The following is a 25266-nucleotide window of genomic DNA, read 5'->3' on the forward strand; positions in this document are numbered from 1 at the left end:
CCAGTCCTAGGTTGCCAACCTCTGGCCTTTTTAACATGAGAGAAAAAAACCTTGTATGTTTTTGGCAGTCATTCTCAAAGTATGGTTTTGTGATCAATGATAACAGCATTACCTGGCAACTTGTTAAAAAGACACATTCTCAGGTCCCATCCTGGACTTACTGAATCAGAATCTCTGAGGGTGGGGCCAAGCAATCTGTGTTTTAACAAACCCTCCACATGATTCTGATGCATGCTCCTGTTTGAAAACCACTGGTTTAGGGCATTGTTAAATAATTTGAGTTTTTCTTTATTCACAGCTGAACCTAATTCCAACTGATAGAACGTCATAGGGAAGACAAAACTTCCAGACAAGGACTGCACTTGCCTATAGCATTTTTGTGGGGGAAAAATAAATTTCTAAGCACTTCATTTCTCTAACAACAACAAAAAAAGATTTTATTTAAAAATTATTTTTTCTTTATTGATGTTAGAGAGGGAGAAAGGAAGGGAGAGGGAGAGGGAGATAGAAACATCAATGAGAGAGAACATTGATTGGCTGCCTCCTGCATGCCCCTCACTGAGGATCAGGCCCACAACCTGGGCATGTGCCTTGACTGGGAATCGAATCAGTGATCTCTTAATGCATTGGTCGACGCTCAACCACTGAGTCATACCGGCCAGGCTAACCAAAAAGGTTTTAAAATATATTTAAACATAATTGCACGACCTGAGCAACCAGAAACAGGCCAAACTGGGGGAAATGAGATGTGGGCACATAGATGAGGGAAGGAGGAAGGGAGTAAACAACAGGGCAGAGAGAGTTTAATTGGTGGCATAGAGCTTAAGTTCATCCAAATGATGGCTCCATAAATGTTAAAAAATATTTTCAACTTCTTTTTTTTTTTTTAATACTTACCCGATGACATTTTTCCCACTTTTTGTTCAGATAGAGTGGGAGGGGAAGGAAGAAACGAAGAGAGAGAGAGAGAGAGAGAGAGAGAGAGAGAGAGAGAGAGAAACATCAATGTGAAAGGGACGCATCGAGTGGCCGCCACCCGCACAACCCAACCAGGGCCGGGGAACTGAACCTGGGTCTCTCCGGACCGCAGGCCGTCGCTCTAACTGCTGAGCCAAACCGGCCAGGACCATTTTTAACTTTTCATTGGAAATTAGCACCTACACATTAGCATGCATAAATTGTATATGTTCAGCTTAATGGGTTTTCACAAATTAAACACACCAGTGTAACCACTACCCAGCATAAAAAGTAGAGCACATTGCCCTGGCCAATGTTGCTCAGTGGTTACAGTGTCGGCCCTTGCACCAAAGGGTTGCGAGTTCAATTTCTAGTCAAGGGCATGTACCTGGGTTGCAGATTTAATCCCCAGCCCTGGTCAGGGTGCATGCAGGAGGCAACCAATCATTGTGTCTCTCTCACATCCATATTTCTCTCTCTCTTTCTCCTTCTCCCTCCCTCCTTCCCTTCCATTCTCTCTAAAAAAAAATCAATAGAAAAAATATCCTCTTATGAGGATTAACAAAACAAAACAAAAAAACAGAGCACATCACCATCCCTCCAGAAGTCCTCCTAGTGCCCCCTTTCTATCACTTCCCTGCCGAGGATAATCATCCTTAGTTCTAACATAGTGAAATCACATGGTAACTTTTACATCCAGCTTCTTTCATTCATGATGTTTGTGAAATTGATCCTTGTTATTGTGTGTATAGTTTGTTCATACTCATCTTTATATAATATTCCATTGCTAATATGTCATAATTTATTTATCCATTCTACTGTTGATGGGCATTTGGGTAGCTTCAGGTTTGGGGATTTTATGAAAGTTAAGGCTATGAATGTTCTTGAAAGTGTCTTTTGGTGAATATGTATACACATTTCTGTTGAGTATATATCCCTACGAGTGAAATTGCTGGGTTGTAGGGTGGGTATATGTTAAGCTTTAGTAGATATAGTCAGTTTCCCAAAGTGGTTGGACCAATTTATACTCCTATCAGCAGTGTACGAGAGTTTGGTGTTTCACGTTTTCACCAACACATGGTATTATCTCTCTTTTGCATTTTAGCGCTTCTGGTAGATATGTAGTGGTATCTCATTGTGGTTTTAATTTGTACTTTTCTGATGACTAATAAAGTCATTGATTATTTGGATATCTTCTTTTGTGGATTGCCTATTTTTCTGCTGAATTGTCTACTTTTTTCTTATTGATTTGTAAAAGTTCTTCATATATCTTGGATATGAATCCTTTACAAATATCTTCTTCCATTCTGTGGCTTGCCTTTCAACTCTCTTCATGGTATGATCACTACAGTCCAATGTAGCAATTTCCATAAATATATATATTTTTTTTATCCTCACCCGAGGACATTTTTCCATTTTTTGTTCAGACAGAGTGGGCAGGGAGAGAGATAGAAACATCGACGTGAAAGGGACACATCGAGTGATTGCCACCTGCACAACCAACCAGGGCTGGGGACAAACTGCAACCGAGGTACATACGCTTAGCGGGAACCGAACCCGGGTCTCTCTGGACCGCAGGGACACTCTACCGCTGAGCCAAACTGGCCAGGGCTCCATAAACATTTTAAATCATCAGCCAGAGAAAATACACATTCTCTTAGGACTTGAATGAAATTGTCACTGCATAGATACACTCCCAACTCTGTTCATCTCTGCCTCAGGGAGCTCTCCAGAGCCCCAGAGGATGGCAGACCTAGCCACACACACTTGGGCCCACGTTCTCACCCACATACATCACCTCTGAATTGAATGCCAGTCAACACTAACTGGCAAGCACCCCCACTTCAGAGCGGATGTGCTGGGAATACATCCCAGAATGGCAGGCTGTCAGGAAAAGGCAGAAGATTCAGCACACTTGGACGGGGTGAAACACTTGCACATGTGTGAGCCAGTGCATGTGTTTTCCCAAGCACGTGCATGGCCCTGGGTGCCTGTGTAGAAAGGGGCTCCCCTACTGACCCAGGACTTGATGAGGGGGCCACCGCAGGCTCACATATATACTGGTCTACGTCTGCAGTGTGAATAGTGCCCCCGAGAGTCAGTGCTCTTGTGCAGCACACAGACTGAATGCTGGTACTTGGAGGCCTTGCTTTCAGGCAGGAATCGGGCAAAACCAGAGAAAGTTTAGCCAAGGTTGTGGCAGAAGCAGGAGTCCTAAGGAAAAGAGCAGTTTGGGCATGTAACTGACACAAGCCTGATGGGACAGAACTGGACAGTCTGTCAAACTAATGAGATGTCACCAAGGCTTATGCTTGAAGCTGGGCCAAGTGAGATTCTGTGCTCAACTGGGAGTCTGGGCCCAATGCCTATGGCCAGTCTCAGCGGGCATCTCTAGTCTGAGGGCAGCTGCTCATTTTGTCCTAGATAAGACTGTTTCTCCCTGGCATGGGGTGTCCTAAGGAGAAGGAGGGTGGTGGCCCCCAAGTCTGTAGCCTCCAGTAGCATGTTGAGGTTCTAAAAGCAGCTGGCAGCAAAAGAGAGGGGGCCGCCTTGGCCGGTTTGGCTCAGTGGTTAGAGCGTCAGCCAGCGAACCAGAGAGACGGGGTTTGGTTTCTGCTAAGGGCACGTGCCTCGGTTGCATTTTGTCCCCAGCCCCAGTTGGGGTTGTGTGGGTGGCAACCAGTAGATGTGTCTCTCCCACATTGATGTTTTTCTCTCTCTCTTCCTTCCTCTCTCCCTCCCACTCTATCTGAAGATAAATGCAAAAGTGTCCTCGGGTGAGGATAAAAAAAGAGAGAGAGAGCCCTAGTCTGTTTTACTCAGTGGTTAGAGCGTCGGCCTGTGGTCCAGAGAGACCCGGGTTCGGTTCCCGCTAAGGGCATGTCCCTCGGTTGCAGTTTGTCCCCGGCCCTGGTTGGTTGTGCGGGTGGCAGCCACTCAATGTGTCCCTTTCACGTCCATGTTTCTCCCTCTCTCCCTCCCCCTCCCACTCTTTCTGAACAAAATATCAAAAAATGTCCTCGGGTGAGGATAAAAAAGAGAGAGAGAGAGAGGAGGCCAAGGAGGAATTTGGGGGCAGAACTGACAGCCCAGGATGAAGGAAGCAGTGAGGGGGTTGCCTTCCAGGGGCTCTCCCACCAGGGCCCCTGTCTGATGTAACCCCCAGCTCGGGGATCTGCTCAGTGTCCCACAGACCCTGCCCTGCCTGACACAGGCAGCCTGAGCCTCCCACTGCTGGGAATCCAAAGGTCTGGCTGCCTGTCCCCAGTGGCAAGAGGGTGAGGTCTGCTAGGCAGCAGTGGAGAGAGGTCCTCTGTTAGGAGCGGAGGGAGCAGGGCCTGGCTGGAGGGGTCCTTGTGGGGGCTGTGCCCAGGAGACTCCCACGCCACAGGAACAGTCCCTGGGACCCCACTAGTGCACATACTGCCCTCCACAGCTCAGGCGCCCAAAGCTCATTCTCAGGGACCTAGCGGCTGCACAGTGGCCCACGCCTCCACTCAGACTCCCACGCGGGAATGGCCACGAACGTGACAGCACCCATGGGCTCATTCACCCCCACTCCAGACTCTCCCACCCCTCAGCCCACACCGCTCGCTTTGGCTGGTGGCCGGCACTGTCGCCGGCCCCACCGCGGGGGCCAGGCCAGGCGGGAGAGTCCCGAGGCGAGCGGCGGTGTTTGCGCAGCTAAGTGCCCTCTGTGTACAGAGCGCCCGGCGGCGCTTATCTCCGCAAACAGGCCGCCCGCAGCCTCCATTAGCCCGGCCACCGGAACCCAGCGCTCTCCGGCCAGCGCTGATAAGGACCGGAGGGAGCGGAGGGGACCGCCACTCCCTGCCGCCCACCCCGCCTCCCATCGCCCTGCAGATCCGGAGAAATGATGGAGTAGCTGTTAGGGGGCCCCACCCGGGGGTGGGGGGAGCCTTTCCAGCGCCTCTGCTCTGCTGCCCGTGCTGCTCAGGCGGCCCCTCTCCCAGCCCAGGTGGCCCCACGTACACCTGTCTGCCCTGCCTCCCCACCCCGTCCCCGTGGTCATCCACACCGCCAAGGACCCGCGTCTTGACCTGGATTCCCAGCAGGCGGGAGCAGGAGGCTCCTCAGGAATTCCTAAACACTACCACCACCACCCTGATACTACTGACATCTAACTCCACCGAGGCTTAATTGGGACTCAGGGCTGCCTGAAAAGCAATACTATCATTTGATTTCATTTTCCCAACAATTTCTCAACAACTCAGTGAGGGGTCACTGTTATCATCCCCATCTTACAGAGATGGACACTGCTTACTTAGGAGGCTGAAAACCTTATCACATGGATTTGAATCCGGTGCTCTTTGAACCCAGAGCCTGCACTGGCCTCCTCCTAGGATGCCAGCCGCTTGGCCCAGCCTCCCCAGTTTACTGATGAGGAAACTCAGGCACGGCCACCAGGCAGTGCCCTGCCCACCGCATCTGGGTGTCAGGCACCAAGTGCACTCTGAGGTTACTGCAATTAATTGTATGAAATCTAGAAGAGCCCGTGGTGGGATCGTTAAATCTCGATTTTGCTCCTTATTAAATCCAGTCTGGTTCCATGAGGTGGTGGTACACAGCATGACATTGTTTCTCTTCCAAACTTGTAAAGTGGTTATATGACTTTTATAATGAAAAAGAGAAGGCCCTTCTAAATACAAAAAACAATGAAAGAAATAAAGAAAATTTTTATAAATTGGACTACATTAAAATGTAACACTTCTCTATACAGTTAAAACTAGGTTAAAAGGCAGGCCTCAAAATTAAGAAACCATGTTCCCAACATATACCACCAAAGATCTGGAATATATGAAGAGTACCTACAAATCAATAAGAAAAGACAGAGACCCTTCCCCCATTTTAAAAGATGACCAAGTACAATACACAAATGACTAATGTGTAAAATATTTATTCAGTTTCATTATTAATCAAAAAGTTCAAATTAAGCCCTGGCCGGTTTGGCTCAGCGGTTAGAGCGCCCGCCTGCGGTCCGGAGAGACCCGGGTTCGGTTCCCGCTAAGGGCATGAACCTTGGTTGCAGTTTGTCCCCGGCCCTGGTTGGTCATGCGGGTGGCAGCCACTCAATGTGTCCCTTTCACATTGATGTTTCTCACTCTCTCTCTTCCTCTCTCTCCCTCCCACTCTGTCTGTACAAAAAATGGAAAAATGTCCTCGGGTGAGGATAAAAAAAAAAAAAAAAGTTCAAATTAAAACAAAGACCTACTTTTTTATTAAATTATAAACGTTTTGGCAAAGATTTTTGTAAATAATAATGTCAGTGCTGGCCAGACCAAGGTAGGCCCCTTTGAAAACACAAGAGATGAGACTGTAAGAGGCCTTTCAGGAGGCCAGTTGAGAGTTAACATGTACCTACCCTCTTATCCCTGGTTTCCATTTCTGTGAGTGTAACCAGTGGACATATCCAGAGATAAGCGCAAGGATACCCATCTCAGCAGCAATCAACAATAACACACACACAAAGAGGGACACAACACAAATACTCAAAATGTCCAACAATAGGTAAATTATAGTATATATGAAAGATGTACTATTATCATGGACCAATTAAAAATCATGTTTTAGCCCTGGCCGGTTTGGCTCAGCGGTTTGAGCGTCGGCCTGTGGTCCAGAGACACAAGTTCGGTTCCCGCTAAGGGCATGTACCTCGGTTGCAGTTTGTCCCCGGCACTGGTTGGGTCGTGTGGGTGGCAGCCACTCAATGTGTACCTTTCACGTCCATCTCTCTCTCTCTCTCTCTCTCTCTCTCTCTTCCTCTTTCTCCCTCCCACTCTATCTGAACAAAAAATGGAAAAAAGTCCTCGGACGAGGATAAAATAAAAAAAAATCATGTTTTAGAAAAAAATGTAAAATGACACAAAATATCTGACATATGCTTGCATGGGGAAAAAAGCATAGTACAAAAAAAAAACAACAGTACAGCCCTGGCCAGTTTTGCTCAGTGGTTAGAGCATTGGCCCATGGACCACTGAGTCCCAGGTTCAATTCCAGTCAAGGGCATGTACCTCTGTTGCGGTTGTTCCTGGCCCTGGTCGGGGTCGTGTGGGAGGCAACCAGTTGATGTGGTTGTATCATATCGGTGTTTCTCTCTGTCTCTCTCTCTCCTTCCCTCCCACTCTATCTAATGATAAATAGAAAAATATCCGGGGGTGATGAATAAGAAAATAAACCAGTACATACAGGCCCTGGCTGGTGTGGCTCAGTTAGTTGGAGCATTGTTTCATATACTGAAAGATGGCAGGTTCGATTCCTGGTTAGGTCACATACCCAGGTTGCAGGTTTGAACACTGGTTGGGGTGTGTACAGAAGGCAGCTAATCAATGTTTCTTTCTCTCCCTCTTCTTTCCAAAATCAATTTTTTAAAAAAACTGTGGGAAAAAAATAGTACATACAGAATGCTTCCAAGTCTATGAATATATGAAAAAATCCTGTAGGGATGTTTATTATTATTATTATTATTTTTTTTTTTTTAGTCCTCACCCAAGGACATTTTTTGATATTTTGTTCAGATAGAGTGGGAGGGAGAGAGAGAGAGAGAGAAACATCGACGTGAAAGGGACACATCGAGTGGTTGCCACCCACACGACCCAACCAGGGCCGGGGACAAACTGCAACCGAGGTACATGCCCTTAGCGGGAACCGAACCCGGGTCTCTCCGGACCGCAGGCCGACGCTCTAACCGCTGAGCCAAACTGGCCAAGGCCTGTAGGGATGTTTAATACATAAAAATGTTAAGCCTGGCTGGTGTGGCTCAGTGGTTGAGCGTCAACCCATGCACCAAGAGGTCGCCAGTTTGATTCCTGGTCAAGGCACATGCCCAGGTTGTAAGCCCAGTCCCCAGTTGGGGGCATGCAGGAGGCAGCCAGTCGATGTTCTCTCTCATCAATGTTTCTATCTCTCTTTCTCTCTCACTTCCTCTATCTAAAATCAATAAAGAAAAAAAAAGTTAAGAGTGATTATCTCACCCTGGCTGGTTTGGCTCAGGGGTTAGAGAGTCGGCCCGCGGACCAGAGAGTCCAGGGTTCAGTTCCTGCTAAGGGCACATACCTCTGTTGCAGTTTGTCCCGGGCCCTGGTTGGGGTTGTGTGGGTGGCAGCTACTTGATGTGTCTCTCTCACATCGATGTTTCTCTCTCTTTCTTCCTCCTTCTCTCCCTCCCACTCTATCTGAAGATAAATGCAAAAATGTCCTCGGGTGAGGATAAAAAAAAAGAGTGATTATCTCTTGGGATGGCATTGCAGGTGATTTTTTTCTTTATACTTCTCTGTCATTTTTATAGTTTACAATAAATTTTTCTATAATCTGAAAAGTTGTAATGGAGAAAATAAAAAACAAACAAGAAATGAAAACAAAAGTATATATAATCTGTAAAGCATTGTTTCCTCCGTCATTTTGGCGATCTAGCCCAGGCCAGGGAACCACGTTTTTGAAGTTTCTCAGATAGAAGGCCCCACTTGCTCCTTTGTGGGCCTCCCAGACTTCCTGAAAGCTGCCCTCAGGTAGGCCCGCCTGCAGGAACTCCCCTCCCCACCCCACCCCACCCCCACCCCTGCTATGGGTGTCTTGCCCAAACTCTACCTGCTGCCATCCCCCTTTCCTGCCTTCCCTCTGGGAGGTGGGGTTTGTTCTGTCCATCAGTTCCCTTTCTCCTTTCCCCACATCTTGTCCTAAGGCCCCAGGACTGCAACCACCACCCCCTGCTCCAGTTCAAAGCCCAGCTCCAGCTTCTGGCCAGGAATGAGGGCCTGAGAGGCTGTGGTCTCAGCAGTGAAAAAGCAGAGGCCAGCCAGGCCTAGTGCCTGGGAGGGACAGATTTAAGATTCTCCAAGATTAGGCAACAGAGTGGGGACACCTCCTTGACCCATAGAGAGAGGTGAGTGTCCAAGTCTTTCTCTCCTGATAACACATGTCCAAGTGTATGTTCAGGAGAGATGTCATTTGGGGTATGTGAGGAGGAGGCCAGGTGCCCATCAATCCCCATGATTCACCCCAGGACTGGGTCATGTGATTCCTGTGCCTAGGGCACCCTGAATTTCTATAGCCTTGCAACCTAAAGGAAAGAATACTTTGAGGACTGTGACACCAGACAGGCCAACTGGAATCCCAGCTCTAGAGCATGCTCACTTTCAACAAGCCACTTTGCTCTCTGAGCCTCAGTTTCCTTATCTATACATGGGAATGAGAAAATACCCTTGCAAAGTCACTGTGAGGACCACAAGAAATGGAGAACAAACCCAGAGTAGGTATCCACTGACCCATACCTGAGGCTGTTATGCCTGTCCCAGGACTCAGCACTATGGACCATTGTCAGGGGAGCCCATGTGTTCCTGTCCCTCCTCCTCATCATCCACTCACATGTGGATCTCATGCCAGCACAAACTACTCTTTGAATTCCAGTTCTACGTGTTTTCTTCGTGCCAGGCACACTGCTAAGCATTTCACATTTCATCTCCCTAGCAATCCTACGAGGTCCGTGTTATTAACTCCATTCTACTGATAAGGAATCTGAGGTTCAAAAGGCAACACCAGGGCTCAAGCTCAGGCACATCTGGCTCTGGCCTGAGTTCCTCCCTCTAGCTCAGGCCGCCTCATGGAGCCTGATGCCAGCACTTCCTCCGGCCTCTATGTCCACTCCTCCTCTTGTGGTCAGCACAGATGTGGGTGGCGGTAGCCCTGAGGCCATGTCTCTATTACTGCTATTCCCAGGCTGGGCAGAGCTCTCCCCCCGCCTGCCCTTCTTAATTGCACCAGGAGCCTTCAGAGAACATCAGTCCTCCCTCTCCTCCCACCCCTCCCGCTCTCTGGCTTAATTACTTCTCCTGGTTGTAATGAATGTCTCTGAGCCCCTGAGACGGGAAACTTCAGCAACAGTAGTGCCTCCATGACTCAGCCTACCTCCCCCAGCCCTGTTCCTTGAACCCAGACATAGGCCCAGCCCCAGCTTCATCAAGGCATCTGCAGGTGAGAGATTCCCAGCCCTGAAACATCTATGCCCCATGAAGGGTCTGCTCTAGATTGGAGATCCAGATCCTCAGCCCCTCATCCAGCAGCCTACCCACAGGTACTGGAGCAGACAGCTCAGAACAGGGGCTCCTCCTAGCTTTCCATGTGCCCACACCCCTACAGGGCCAGCACGGAGAGGCCACTCTTTCCTTTTATCTATTCAACCCAATATTCCCTGAGCACCTCCTCTGTGCCAGGCCCTGCTCCAGGCACTGGGCTTATGACAGGGAGCAAGGCAGACAAGGAGTCTAGGAGCTTATGGTCTAGCAAGAACACAGCCCAGGCCCTGGCCTGTTTGGCTCAGCGGTTAGAGCGTCGGCCTGCGGTCCAGAGAGGCCCGGGTTCGGTTCCCGCTAAGGGAGCGTGCCTCGGTTGCAGTTTGTTCCCGGCCCTGGTTGGTCATGCGGGTGGCAGTCATTCGATGTGTCCCTTTCGCGTCGATGTTTCTCTCTCTCCCTCTCTTCCTCTCTCTCCCTCCCACTCTATCTGAACAACAAAAAGAACACAGCCAGAACAAGTGAATGAACAGATAAATAAAACTGTTTACAAGAAGGGGAAAGTGAGAGCACAGCTAGAGCTTGGGCAGCAGGAGTAAGCAGGGAAAGACAGCATGTCTACCTCCATCCGGTCCTGTTTAACCCCTATGATGAAAGTCCTTACATCCCCTGTACTTCACGTCCACCACGGTCTTGCTGGATCATCGTCTCCAATCACCCAGATTTTAGCCACACACCCACCTCACACCTAAAACAACCACAGGGAGGAGAGAGGATGAATGTAGGAGCCCCAGAGCCACTGCGTCGAGAAGGAGGGCAGCAGAATGAAAACAGGGTTCCTGCCGCTGCCCGACCCTCCCTTACTGCTTCTTCACCCTTCCACCAAGCGCCCTTATCCCCTTACCAATCACCAGAATAACTTCTGTTGTAGATTAAAGAGTTCAATATAAAAATAAATGGATTCCTAGAAAACCAAGAAGAAATAAAATGAGACCTCCTGAGGTAGGAGACCTTTATGAGCGTAAAAACACTGAAAGAAATCACGAGGAGAAAGGTCAACAGCCTTCCTACGTAAGCGTGAAACGTGTGTGTCATAGCACATGACTGAAATTAGGAACTGACCCTTCTCTCTTTGACATGTTAACTCCTAATTTGTCCTGGATGCAGATCCACAAGGAAAGCTCCATGACCACCCCCACCCCTTGACAATGGACTGTCTGTTGCCCCTGAAGGCTCCCCGCACTGCTGCTCAAATCCCGATCAAGCACGGGGGAAGCTGTGCCGTGAATGTTGGTTCCCATTTCCATCCTCACAGTCCATGGGCACCTTGACATCTTATCATTTTTATATTCTCCATGCCCAACACAAAGATACTTTATACAGAGTGGAACTCAGTAACTTTTTTTTTTTGGTGGATATCTGTTATATTTTTCAGTTATATAGCTTTTGGTAAAATTGTAGTTAAGGGACTTCCGGTCAAGATGGCGGGTAGGTAAACGCGGTATCGCGTCCTCCCACAACCACATCCAAATCCAAGTTACAACTAAACTACAGAACAACCATCATTCAAAACCGCCTGAAATCAAGCTGAACAGAAGTCCTATAACTACGAAATTAAAGCAGCAGCCACATGGAGACTGGTAGGAGGGGCGGAGGCGCGAGGGGCAGCGGTGGCGGTGGCAGCTGCGGCGCCACGAGCTGGTCCCACACCCAAGTGTGGCGGATAAAAATCAGGATACCTGGCTGGGAAGGTCTTTCCTGAGGTCGAAGAGGTCCCCGTCCCACACCAGGTGCCCCGCTCAGGGTTCCAGTGCCAGGAAGAGAGTCCCCATAACTTCTAGCTGGAAAAACCAGCGGGAACTGAGGCTCAGGGAAGCTGAAGCAGCTGGAGCCCCAGGCAGCTCCTTAAAGGGCCCGCGCAAACTTATCGGATTCTCTCCCTCTAAGCTTGGAGGGGAGGCAGCTCGAGGGGTACCAGAGACATACAGGGAAGAACTGAGCTGTTTGGCACTGGAGCGAGGGCTGGAGAGGGGGCTTTCTCTGGGACAAACGTGCTGTAAGAGGCCTTTGTTCCTTTGGTGAGCCCTTCCTGGGGGCGGCAGACAGTCGCCATATCTGGGACTCCAGCAACCTGGCTCACACTGGTAGCCCCGCCCTGGTGACTCCCTGAGGCCCCGCCCGGCCCCGCCCCACCCAACTTTCAAGCCCACCCAAGCTGTTGCCATTTGCTTAACCATAGGATTGGCCGGTCTTGGATCCTGCTTCAGGTTTTTCCTAAATTCTTTCAAACGAGCAGCATCTGGTCTCAGCGAGCCCCATACCTCTCATTAAGTAATACACTGAAACAAACACAGGGAGGCAGCCAAAATGAGGAGACAAAGAAACAGGTCCCAAATGAAAGAACAGAACAAAACCCCAATAAAAGAACTAAGCGAAATGGAATTAAGCAACCTAACAGATACTGAGTTCAAAATACTGCTTATAAGGATGCTCAATGAACTTAGTGAGAACCTCAGTGAACTTAGGGAGGGCCTCAAGAGCACAAAAAGGACCAGTCAGAAATCATGGATACACAGTTAGAATTGAAGGAGGTATTAACTGAAATAAAGAATAATTTACACAGCTTCAATAATAGAGTACGTAAATCCAAGGAGCAAACCATCGATTTGGAATATAAGGAAGCAAAAAATGCCCAATCAGAACAGCAAAAAGAAAAAAGAATCCAAAAAAATGAGGATAGTGTAAGGAGCTTCTGGGACAACTTCAAGCATGCCAACATTCGCATCTTGGGGGTGCCAGAAGGAGAAGAGCGAGAATAAGAAATCGAAAACCTGTTTGAAACAATAATGGCAGAAAACTTTCCTAACTTGGTGAAGGAAACAGACATACAAGTCCAGGAAGCACAGAGAGTCCCAAACAAGATGAACCCCAAGAGGCCCACACCAAGACACATCATCATCAAAATGCAAGAGGTTCAAGACAAAGAGAGAATCTTAAAAGCAGCAAGAGAAAGGCAGCTAGTTACCTACAAGGGCGTTCCCATTAGGCTGTCAGCTGATTTCTCAAAAGAAACTTTGCAAGCCAGATGGGAGTGGCAAGAAATATTCAGAGTGATGAAAAGCAAGAACCTACAACCAAGATTACTCTATCCTGCAAAGCTGTCATTTAGAATCAATGGACATATAAAAACTTTCCCAGACAAGAAAAAGTTAAAGGAGTTCATTACCACCAAACCGTTATTATATGAAATGATGAAGGGTCTTTTTGAAGAAAAAGATAAAATATATGAACAAACAAAATGGCAATGAATATATACCTATTGACAATTGAATCTACAAACAAAATGAACAGGTAGAACGGAAACATTCTCATAGATACAGAGAACATTTTGTTGGTTGCCATTTGGAAGGGGGCTGGGGGAATGGGTGAAAAAGGTGAAGGGATTAAGAAGTACAAATTCATTGCTAGACTGACAAACCTCAAAGGGAAAGGGGTTGGGGGGTGGGAAGAAATAAACCAAAGAACTTATATGCATAACCAATGGACTCAGACAATAGTGTGGGAAAAGGTGGGAGGGGGGCGGGAGTGGGGAGGAGGGGGTCAATGGGGGAAAAATGTGGAACATCTGTAATACATTTCACATCCAACAATAAAGATTTTTAAAAAATAAATAAATAAAAAATAAAAGAAAAAAAATGTAGTTAAAATACACATAACATAAAATTTACCATCTTAATTTTTTAAGGAACTGCCATATTATTTTCACAGGGTTACCATTTTACACGCCCACCCACAATGCACAGGTTTCCAGTTTCTCCTCATCCTTACCAACACTTGTTATTTCCTGGAGGTTTTGATTGTAGCCACCCTAATGGGTGTGAGGTGGCATCTCACCCTTGTTTTTATTTGCATTTCCCAATAACTATTTTTTTTTTAATGAAAGAGTCAACAGGCTAAAAAAAAAATCTATATGGCAGTTATGACAAAGGATTACTATCTTTTATATATAAAATGAATAAATAAATCTCTAAGTAAAACATTAAGATCCCCAAAAGATAAATAGACATGAAAAAACAACTCCAAAAGAGAGAGAGAGGGGAAAAAAAATAACACAGCATAGAACTAATAGTCAGTATCATTGGTAACCAAAAAAGAAAAAACAGGATACCATGGTTTTACCTGGTAAGATTTCAAAATAAATAAAAATTAAAAACTCACTGCTGGCAAGAGGGCTGGGAAATAGGCACACTCACTCATTCATGGCTGATGAGAATGTAGGTTAGTACAACTCTTTTGAAAAGTAACTTTCAAAGACTCAAGATCATTAAAATTATCCATGTGCTTTAACCCAGAAACTTAGTTTCCAGGCACTTACTGAAATAAACTCAATTCAGAAAATATGTACCACAGTTTCTTTATAATAGTAAAAACTGGGAAGCATTATAAATATCTAATAGCCTATATTCAATATTAAATTTTGAAATATTCCTACAGTATAACATTATGTAGTCACCCAAATGATGATTATGAAGTTTTTGAGATGAGAGACTGTTTAGAATTTAATGGTAAGTGGGAGAAGTAGAACATGAACTGTTACCTGCAATAAGATCTCAACCAGAAAAAAAATACGGGGAGTAAGTATATAGAGAAATACACACGCCCTGGCCAGTTTGGCTCAGCGGTTAGAGCTTTGGCCTGAGGTCCAGAGAAATGCACAGCAGACTGGCAGAAGCAAACTCTGTCTGATGGGCCAATCGGTAATTTTTTTCTTCATTTTGCTTTTCTGTGCTTCCTCTCTCCACACCATACCTCTCCCCAAACCCACAATATAATTAAAACTTTTCATAAACTTTGTTCAGATATTCCCTATTCTGAATATCTATCCTTTAAAAATAATTCAAGTGCGGCCGGTGTGGTTCAGTGGTGGAGCATCAACCCATGCACCAAGAGGTCGCCAGTTCGATTCCTGGTCAGGGCATATGCCCAGATTGTGGGTCTGATCCCCAGATGGGGGCATGCAGGAGGTGGCCAATTGATGTTTTCTCTTATCTATGTTTCTATCTCTCTCTCCCTCTCCCTTCCTCTCTCTCTAAAAATCAATAAAATAAAAATAATTCAACAATATGAGGAAAATTTTTATGTATAAAGTGCTAATTATAATATATTTATAATCATATATAAATTGGATGCAAATCAAGTGTTTAATAATAAATTTTATTAGCCCTGGCCGGTTTGGCTCAGTGGTTAGAGCGTCGGCCTGCGGTCCAGAGAGAACCGGATTCAGTTCCCACTAAGGGCATGTACCTTGGTTGCAGTTTGTCCCCGGCCCTGGTTGGGTTGTGCAGGAGGCAGCCACTCGTATGTGTCCCTTTCACGTCGATGTTTCTCTCTCTCTCTCTCTCTCTCTCTCCTCCCTCCCTCCCTCCCACTCTGTCTGAGCAAAATATGGAAAAATGTCCTCGGGTGAGGATTTAAAAAAAAAAATTATTGAATAGAATTTTACTCATGTTGAAATCTTAGGCAGTCACTAAAGTCACAGTTAGGAAGTGTTATGGGTTGAATAGTGTCCCCCCAAAAGATATGTTGAAGACCTAACCTCCCAGTAATTCAGAATGTGACCTTATTTGGAAACAGAGCCATACTGGAGTAAAGTGGCACTTAATCCAATATGACTGGTGTCCTTATAAGAAGAGCAGACAGCCCTGGCCGGTTTGGTTCAGCGGTTAGCGCGTCGGCCTGCGGTCCTGAGAGACCCGGGTTCGGTTCCCGCTAAGGTCACGTACCTCGGTTGCAGTTTGTCCCCGGCCCTGGTCGGTTGTGTGGGTGGCAGCCACTCGATGTGTTCCTTTCACATCGATGTTTCTCTCTCTCTCTCTGTCCTCTCTCTCCCTCATCGATGTTTCTCTCTCTCTCTCTGTCCTCTCTCTCCCACATCGATGTTTCTCTCTCTCTCTCTGTCCTCTCTCTCCCTCCCACTCTATCTGAACAAAAAATGGAAAAATGTCCTCAGGTGAGGATAAAAAAAAAAAAAAGAGCAGACACAGACAGGGAGAAGATAACCATGTGACGAGGGACCAGCAATTGGAGTGGTGTATCTACAGAACAAGTAATGCCTAAGCTTGCCAGCAAACGCCGAAAGCTAGAAGAGACAAGGAAGGATACTCCCCTACAGGCTTCAGAGGGAGCATGGCCCTGATGACACCTCGATCTTGGACGTCTGGCCTCCAGAACTGTGAGATAATACATTTCTGTTGTTTTAAACCACCCAGTTTGTGGAAGGGCAGGAAGCAATATAAAAAGTGTTTATCTTCCTCCCTCCGCCACCTTGGAGCCCGCGGAGGACTGCTAGAACAGGACTTCTAAAACTACGAATATGTCTGGAAGGCTGTGGTCCAAGACCATTTTTGCTGGCTGTAAGTGGGGTCTCCAAAACCAGAGGGAGCACACAGCTCTTCTTAAAATTGAAAGTGTTGCCCAGTTGGTGTGGCTCAGTGGACTAAGCTTTGTCACATGGTCTGAGAGATCCCGGTCAGGGCACATGCCCAGGTCTTCGGCTCTGTCCCCAGTAGGGGGCATGCAGGAGGCAGCCCATAGATGTTTCTCTTTCTCACACAGATGTTTCTATCTCTTTCTCCCTTCCTCTCTAAGAACTCAATAAAAAAACACTTTTTAAAAATTGAAGGTGTTTATGCTTGAGATGAAATTGAATTCTATCTAGGCAAAAGATGTGCTTATGTGTACAAAGCAAAGAACAACACAGTGACTGCTGGTGGCAAACTGAACAAAACCAGAGTGATCTGGGGAAGGTAACTTGTGCCCATGGAAACAGTGGCGTTAATCATGCCAAATTCCAAAGCAACCTTCCTGCTAAGGCCACTGGACACAGAATCCGTGCAACCCCGTAATCCTCAAAAATGTACACTTATTTGAAAAGTAAATATAAGTGGATTTGTTCTCCTGAAAAAAAAATGTTTATGGCATCCTGATAGGTGAAAACTCAGGAAAATTAATTGTATGTACACAATAACACAGCCATGTTTTTTAAAATTATAAAAAAGAGCTTGGAAATAGACCAAATGCAAATAGCAGCTGTATTAGTAGCCTAGGAAGTTTTCTTTTATGTAGTTTCAATAATTTTCCTACATTACTTTTATAGTGAAAAAATTATTTATTTATTTTTTGTTGGATTTTAAAATTATTATTACATTTATTGAGGTGACATTGGTTAATAAGATTATATAAGTTTCAAGTGTACAATATTATAATACATCATCTGTATATTGATTGCACTGTATGCTCATCGCCCAAAGTTTTAGTCTCTTTCCATCACTATATTTGACCCCATGTGCCCTCTTCAACTGACCCCTGCCCCCAGTTTTTTTTGTTTTTTTTTTAAGTATATCCTAATTATAACCATCAGCTCCACTTTCATTCCCACTGTCAGGTCCCTGGTCTTTCTGCCTGATACCCCACCACCACCACCACTCCCACACCATCCCCCAATCCACTCCTTATCTTCCAAGAGTCCAGCTGGGATCAGGCCACTCTCCTCAAAATCCTGCAGTGGCTTCCCAGGTCTCCTTAACCTGCACCCAATCCACTGACCTCAATCTTCCCTGGGCTTTGCCCTTTCCCAGACCTTCCCTTGCCGCACCACACTAAGGTAGAGAAACGACCTTTCTTCCTATTAAGAAGACGCACACGAAGGTCTCCTACAGTGGGAGGGCAAGTCCTTCTCGAAGCCAGCCCAAGGCCAGTCTATGAGGCTTGGACTTGAACCAGAGTATTCGAATCCCAGATCAAAGCAAGGGCCACGCCCTGTGCCCAGTTCCACTCTCCCAACATCCAGCCTTGTACAGTCTATGCGCCATTAAAATAGCCCGACTTGCCCTGGCCGGTTTGGCTCAGCGGTTAGAGCATGGACCTGCGGGCCAGAGAGACCCGGGTTCAGTTCCCGCTAAGGGCATGTACCTCAGTTGCAGTTTGTCCCCAGCCCTGGTTGGTTGTGCGGGTGGCGACCACTCGATGTGTCCCTTTCACGTCGATGTTTCTCTCTCTCTCTGTTCCTCTCTCTCCCTCCCACTCTACCTGAACAAAAATGGAAAGGTGTCCTCGGGTGAGGATGATAAAAAATATATATATATATCCTTCGGGTGAGGATGATAAAAATATATATATATATCCTGACTGAGCTCTAGCTGGTTTGGTTCAGCTGTTAGAGTGTCGCCCACGGACCAGAGTCCCGGGTTCAGTTCCCGCTAAGGGCACGTACCTTGGTTGTCCCCGCCCCGGTGGCAACCAGTGGATGTGTCTCTCTCATGTGTCTCTCTCACATCGATGTTTCTCTCTCTCTCTTCCTCCCTCTTTCCCTCCTGCTCTATCTGATCTGAAGCAAAAATGTCCTCCGGTGAGGATAATATATATACTATATATATATATAGTATATATAATATATATATAAAATATATATATAATATATATAAATATATATATAATATATATATAAATATATATAATATATATAAAATATATATATAAAATATATATATATAATATATATTTTTTTTATATATATATATTATATATATATATCCCGACTGAGGATGCCTGAGGCCCCTCTTCCCATCTTTGCCCCACATCCTCCCACACATCCTCCCACTCCTAATGTCTTTGCCCATGACTACCCACTTAGGCTGCACCCTTACTACGCTCCCCGCCCACCTTAGGTCCTCACGGAAGAGGGCGTTGGTTAGGGTGGGGAGGGGCTGGTAAGCTGCGGCTTGAGGGGACCAGGAGTTGACCCCCACATCCGTCACAATGCGTCACCCAGGGCACGTTCTCACTTGCCCCTCAGGTGGCTCTCAGCACTGCTAGCAGACCTGACACCACAAGCAGGGACTCACCCGGACCTGGTACCGCGCAGCCAGGCCGGCATCGCCCCCTTGTGGCAACAGTGCAAATCTACAACCTGGCTGACGCCAGGGTGGAATCTCCGTCCTCTACCCGCTGAGGACAGAATGGATAGTTGGGATCTGGACCTGTGTTCTAACTTCCCAGAATTAAAGAGGCTTACTATACTATTTATCAAACTATGACAATTTCTGACCTTGGGACATGCACATAAATAGGATTAACCATATAAAATTTCTAGTAGTTGACTATTTTTAACATGTAAAATCACACAAAAACATCCAAAAGACACACAGGAACTCTGCCCCACACCTCATCCTCATACTCTCTCCTCTCCACAGATGGATAGCCCTCAAGAAGATTTCAGCCATGGGACAGGACATACCACATAGCACTACACTACCTGAATCGCGAGTCCCGCAGAGCACCCCAGCCCCACACAGCCCTAAAATTCACACACAACACCCTTCAGTGCAGCTCCATTGCAGTGTTTTCACCTCTCCCTTCCCACCTCCTCCTTGGCCTCAAACTCACTAGGGACATCCTCATATTGAACATCACCTCTTTAATCTCTAGGGACCAGTCCACATCTCTGCTCTACTATTTTTTTTTGTACTTTAATACACATAGAATCCCTTGGGGTCTAGTTAAAATGCAGGTTCTCAATCAGTAGGCCAAGAGTGGGCCCAGATTCTGAATTTCTAACCAGGTCTCAGGTGATGCCATGGACCACACTTTGAGTCATCAGCCTCTGCTTCTTTCTCTGGCCACATTTTTTTCCAGGGGTTCCATGCTATGGTCTCATCCCAGACCCCTCCCCAACCCTCTGCTGCCTGGATTCCCCACCCTAGCTCCCCATCAGCCCACTGACTCAAAAGAGTCACTGATGAGTGAAGCCAATGGCCTTTTCTCAGGCTTTGAGGTGTCTACATTTGGGCTGCCCTTTCCTTCCTGAAACATCTCCACCTGTAGATGCTGCGTGATTCCTGGTGTGCCTCCTTCTCTGGATTGCTCTGACATACATTGAGGGCTCTGTGGCAGTTCATGCCCACACTTAGGGGCTGCTAGGAAGCTCCACTTGTGTCCTGAAAGTACAGTATCTCCATTTATATAAACCAGCCTCCCAGGATCTCTGTAATAATGGCAATGCCTACTTCATGGCATTATTGTGAGAATTCAATAAGTTATCATGTGCTTGGAACAGTGCCTAAGGAAGAGTTTGCTATTATTATCTTCAAGATAGTAGTTTTGCTAAATACCCTCAACCTCCAGAGACTATAACCTGAAGGAAGACCCTTTCTATTAATCCTCACCCAAGGATATTTTTTCATTGATTTTTAGAGACTAAAAAGGAGGGAGGGGGAGAAAGAGAGAGAGGGAGAGAGACATTAATGTGAGAGACACATCAGTTGGTTGCCTCCCGAATGCTTGCCTCCTGACTGGGGCTGGGGACCCACAACCCAGGTACATGCCCTTGACCAGGAGTGGAACCCAAGACCCTTCAGTGCACGAGTCAATGCTCTAACCACTGAACCACAGTGGCCAGGGTTCTTTTTTTTTAATCCTCACCTGAGGATATGCTTATTGATTTTTTTTTTTTATCTTCACCCTAGGACATTTTTGCATTTATCTTCAGATAGAGTGGGAGGGAGAGAGAGAGGAAGAGAGAGAGAAACATCAATGTGAGAGAGACATATCAACTGGTTGCCACCCACACAGCCCCAACCGGGGCAGGAGGACAAATTGCAACAGAGGTACGTGCCCTTAGCGGGAACCAAACCTGGATCTCTCTGGTCCTCGGGTTGACACTCTAACCTCTGAGCCAAACCGACCAGGGCTGTTTATTGATTTTTAAAGAGGAGAGAGAGAAATATCGATGAGAGAGATACATTGATCTCAGCTGCCTCCCAATAAGTGCCCCAGCCAGGGATCGAACTTGAAACCTTTTGGTGTATGGGATGACATTGCAGCCAACTAAGCTGTTGGGCCAGAGCTGGACAAATCCTTTTATCTGTCTGTCTGTCTATCTATCTATCTATCTATCTATCTATCTATCTATCTATCTATCTCCTGTCTTTTTTTTCCTAATCATCTCTGAGAGAAGGTCCCTACTGAGATGTTAACCTGTCAGTGATACCTGTCTTACACTTTTGATACTCTCTTCCTTTTAAGGAGCCCCCAGAGCAGTAGTAGCCAGAGAAGCAGAGACTAGGAAGCTCCCTGCTGGACAAGAGGCTCATAGCACACTTGGTAGTGAACATCTTAAATCGGTGGATCAGAGGGCTCCCTCCTCTACCTGTACTATGTATTTGTGCAGTATCTAGTATTTCCAAGATTTATTTCAAATGATACATTGAAGAAGCAAACTAACTTATATTTACATTATGTCGTACTGGGAACTTGCACATATGGCCATTCTTTGATTATTTTTATTTTGAAAATGTGGAAGCATATTTAAGAGTGGAGAGAGCCAGGCTGGTGTGGCTCAGTGGTTGAGCTTCAACCCATGCCCCAAGAAGTCACTGGTTCGATTCCCGGTCAGGGCACATGCCCAGGTTGTGAGCCAAATCCCCAGTGGGGGGCATATAGGAGGCAGCCAATCGGTGTTCTCTCTCATCAAGGTTTCTATCTCTCTCTCTCTCCCTCTCCCTTCCTCTCTCTCTAAAATCAATAAAGGAAAAAGAATTTTTTAAAGAAAGAGTGGCAAGGTAGTATAATGACTTCCTGGTACCCACTGTCCAGCTTCAATGGGTATCAACTCCTAACTCATGGCCAGTCTGCTGCATCTGTTCCCCCAGCCACTTTCTCCCCTCCAGGGTTATTTTGAAGCAAATTCAAGTCATCTTACCATTTCATTTATAAATATTCAGTCTATAGACTAAAAGATATGGAATATTTTTTTTAACCCTCACCCGAGGATATTTTTCTATTTATCTTCAGATAGAGTGAGAGGAAAAGAGAAAGAGAGAAAGGGAGAGAGAGAGAAAGGGAGAGAGAGAAACATCAACATTAGAAGAACACATCAACTGGTTGCCTCCCACACGACACCGACCAGGGCTGGGGATGAACCGCAACAAAAGTACATGCCCTTGGCTGGACTCTAACCCGCGACTCATTGGTCTGCAGGCTGACGCTCTATTGCTGAGCCAAACCAGCCAGGAGAAGACATGAAATTTTTTTTTTTAATTTTTTCTTTATTGATTTTTAGAGAGAGAAGAAGGGAGAGGGAGAAAGACAGAGAAACATTGATGAGAGAGAGTATTGATTGGCTGCCTCCTGCATGGCCCCCCTAGGGATCAGGCCTACAACTTGGGCATGTGCCCTGACTAGGAATCAAACTGGCGACCTCTTGGTGCATGGGTCGATGCTCAACCACTGAGCCACAGCAGCCGGGCGATATGGAATATTTGTAAAAATATAACGCACAATCATTATCATGCCTAAAATAATATATTAAATATCCTCTGTGCTTGCCCAGCCAGTGTGGCTCAGTGGTTGAGCATCGACCCATGCACCAAGAGGTCGCCAGTTTGATTTCTGGTCAGAGCACATGCCCAGGTTGTAGGCCTGATCCCCAGTGGGGGGACATGCAGGAGGCAGCCAATCAGTGTTCTCTCTCATTGATGTTTCTATCTCTCTCTCCCTCTCCCTAAAAATCAATAAAGAAAAAAAAATGTTTAATATCCTTTGTGCTCAAATATCCCTAACTGTCTAATTTTTTTTATGGTTTGATGGAATCTGAATCCAAATAGAATTAAAAGATACTTATTTTTAAAACCGATTTTAGAGAGAGGAAGGGAGATAGAGCAACCGAACAGCTTTAAAAACACATTTTTAAATCTATTTATTCATCCTTTCCACTCCTACACTTTTTCTTGCAAGTTATTTGTTGAAGAAACCAGGTCATTTATCCTATAAACTTCCCCACAGTCTGGATTTACTGGCTGCATGCCCATGGAGAACTTTTCATTTTCACCACAATGCAATGAGATTAAGTTTTATTCTCGTTCCCCCATTTCACAGGTAAGAAAACTGACAAGTCAGATGCTCAGAGAAATGAAATGCCTTGCCAAATTTTTGCAGCCTGGGAAGTGGCAGAGCCCAGGCTTCCTAACTTCCAGCCAGGAAAAATAGGACTGCATCCTCGGAACAGCACCTGGCACACAGTATGTACTCAAAAAAACTGCAGCTGACTGAAAAAGCCTGTGTAAACTCCCACTTGTCACACCTTCTAGGTGCAGCTCCGAGACAGTGCCCACTGGCCTCCACCTCCGCACAGATGGAAAGGGCTGCCTGGGGAGTCCTAAAGCCAACCCCACAAACACAGATTCCACAGCCCCTGCAAACCACAGAGCCAAACTTCCCTTTCCACAGGCTCCCCTCCTTTCTCTCTGTCCTCTCCTCATTCATTCATTCAATAAATATTTACTGAACACCACTCACATGCCAGAGTGGGGTCTGGCATGTGAATGAGTGTGGCCAAGTGCCTCTGTACATGGACAGATGGGTATGGTCTCAAGAGGTGTGTGTCTGCATGTGTGTGTGTGTTTACACAAGTATACATTCATGTCTCCAGATCTAAGTGTTCCAGTAGTTGTTAATGACTACAGTTGGGCATATATTTGTGTGTTCTCAGTATCTTTCCATGTATGTGTGTGTGTGTTTCTACGTACGACAGTGGCTGAGAGAGCCTCTGTAAACGTGTACAATTCTGTATGCAAACTTGTGTCTGAGAGAATCTGTGTCTCTGTACAGCTGTGCATCTACACACACATGTCGCTCTATGTTTACATGGGTGTATGTGTAAGTATAGATGCTATATATCCTGTGTATCTCTGTATGCCTGTGTGTCCACACACCTATATATCTGTGTGCATCTCAGTAGATGGTGTGGGTCTCTACATTTGTGTACTCTTTGTCTCTGTGGCGGTGTCTCCCCTCAGGTGCTATGATTGGGACTCTCAGTTGCCAAGCCTGGCCCCTCGCCTGCCCAGATTTCTGTCACCTCCAGGCCCACGACACTGAGGAACGGCCAAGGGAGGCTCTAATAAAATGGAAAGCCTTGGCCCTTCCAACCAGCTCCTGTGCTCAGGACTGAGGTCCCTGCTGAGGGTAGGTGTCTGGAGGGTTGGAAGGTTGTGTCTGCTCCCAACATCTTTAAAACCCAAGGCTTGGGGACCTGGTGAGAAGCCAGAAACTCAGTTTTGGGTGCATTGACAAGAGGCTTTGCTCTGAAAAACAACACCTAGCTTCAGAGAGGAAAAAAATAACATTTTAGTGGAACCACAGACCAACAATGAACCTATAGGCCTTCAGTTCAGAGGACTGTGGTCAGGTTTGGGTGTTGACTCCATATACCTACAGGGCCAGTTCCCCAACCAGGGGCTGGCCTTCTCCAGGGAGAGACAGTGGGAACATAATGGTCCCAGGGTCACTCACTGGGCCTGGAGTTAATCATCTACTTGGGGTATCCCTGTGCTCCATTGGCTGCCTAGGGCCACAGCCCTCTGGGCTGAAGCCCAAAGTGGGAATCAGCTCCCTAGCCAGTGTCTGCCCCATGTCCTGGGGAAAAGGGGCTGATGCTATTGGCTACTGAAATGATTGGGCCCTCAGGAAGCCCCCAGTCTGAGGAGAGAGACATCAACCCTGCCTTCAGGGAGCTCCAGTTTGAAGGGAGAGACCATCCTTGCCCTCACAGGGGCCCCCAGTTGGTGGGAGCCAGGACTCAGTCACAGCTGGGGGGAAGGACTGGAAGGGGTGTACATTTGGGTGGGAAAGAGTAGAGAAAAGCCAGTGCAGGGGCAGAGACCCAGAAAAGCCAAAGGGAGAGACTGAGGAGGACTCCTGAGTGCGGAGGGCAGGGAGGATGGGCATTCTGGTGAGGGGCTCCAATAGAGAGCCCAGGAGGGGAGGCACATCTGAGGTTGGGGGTTCTGAGGGCAGAGAGGAGGAAAACAATTGTGCCCCAGGGGCTAAGACCACCTTCCCTCGTGGATTCTGGGAAGTGTATGTATATGTTGGGGTGGAGGGGTAGCAGCAATAAAGCAGGAAGAAAACGAAGGCCCTGGAGGTGGTCCCACAGGGTAGGGGATACAGACCCTCCATACCATTGCCTCACTCCCTTATGAAACCAAGGATTCCTAAGCAAGAAAATAAAAAAGTTACTGGAGGAGGTCACAAAGGTCAGCTCCCCCTACCCCCTGCCAAAAGTCTTCTGCCTGTGAGTGCATACATGTGAGTGTATGTGCATGCATGTGTGCATGTGTGTGTTGGAGGGGTATCCCCAGAAAGGGTCGATGTACTCATCCAGCATCCTCTGGGACACTCAGGAGAGAAAAAGCCCAGGCCATTGATCCTCACTGAGGCAGAGCCC

The 25266-nt window shown here is 46.7% G+C and overlaps 1 pseudogene; it reads left to right on the forward strand.

Moving 5' to 3' along the window:
* The first annotated feature begins 16077 nt into the window (after positions 1-16077).
* On the forward strand, positions 16078-16888 carry LOC118634141 (annotated as a pseudogene).
* The last annotated feature ends 8378 nt before the right edge of the window (positions 16889-25266 follow it).

The sequence above is a fragment of the Molossus molossus genome, unplaced genomic scaffold (assembly GCF_014108415.1).
Source record: "Molossus molossus isolate mMolMol1 unplaced genomic scaffold, mMolMol1.p scaffold_m16_p_19, whole genome shotgun sequence".
NCBI classification, from domain to species: domain Eukaryota; kingdom Metazoa; phylum Chordata; class Mammalia; order Chiroptera; family Molossidae; genus Molossus; species Molossus molossus.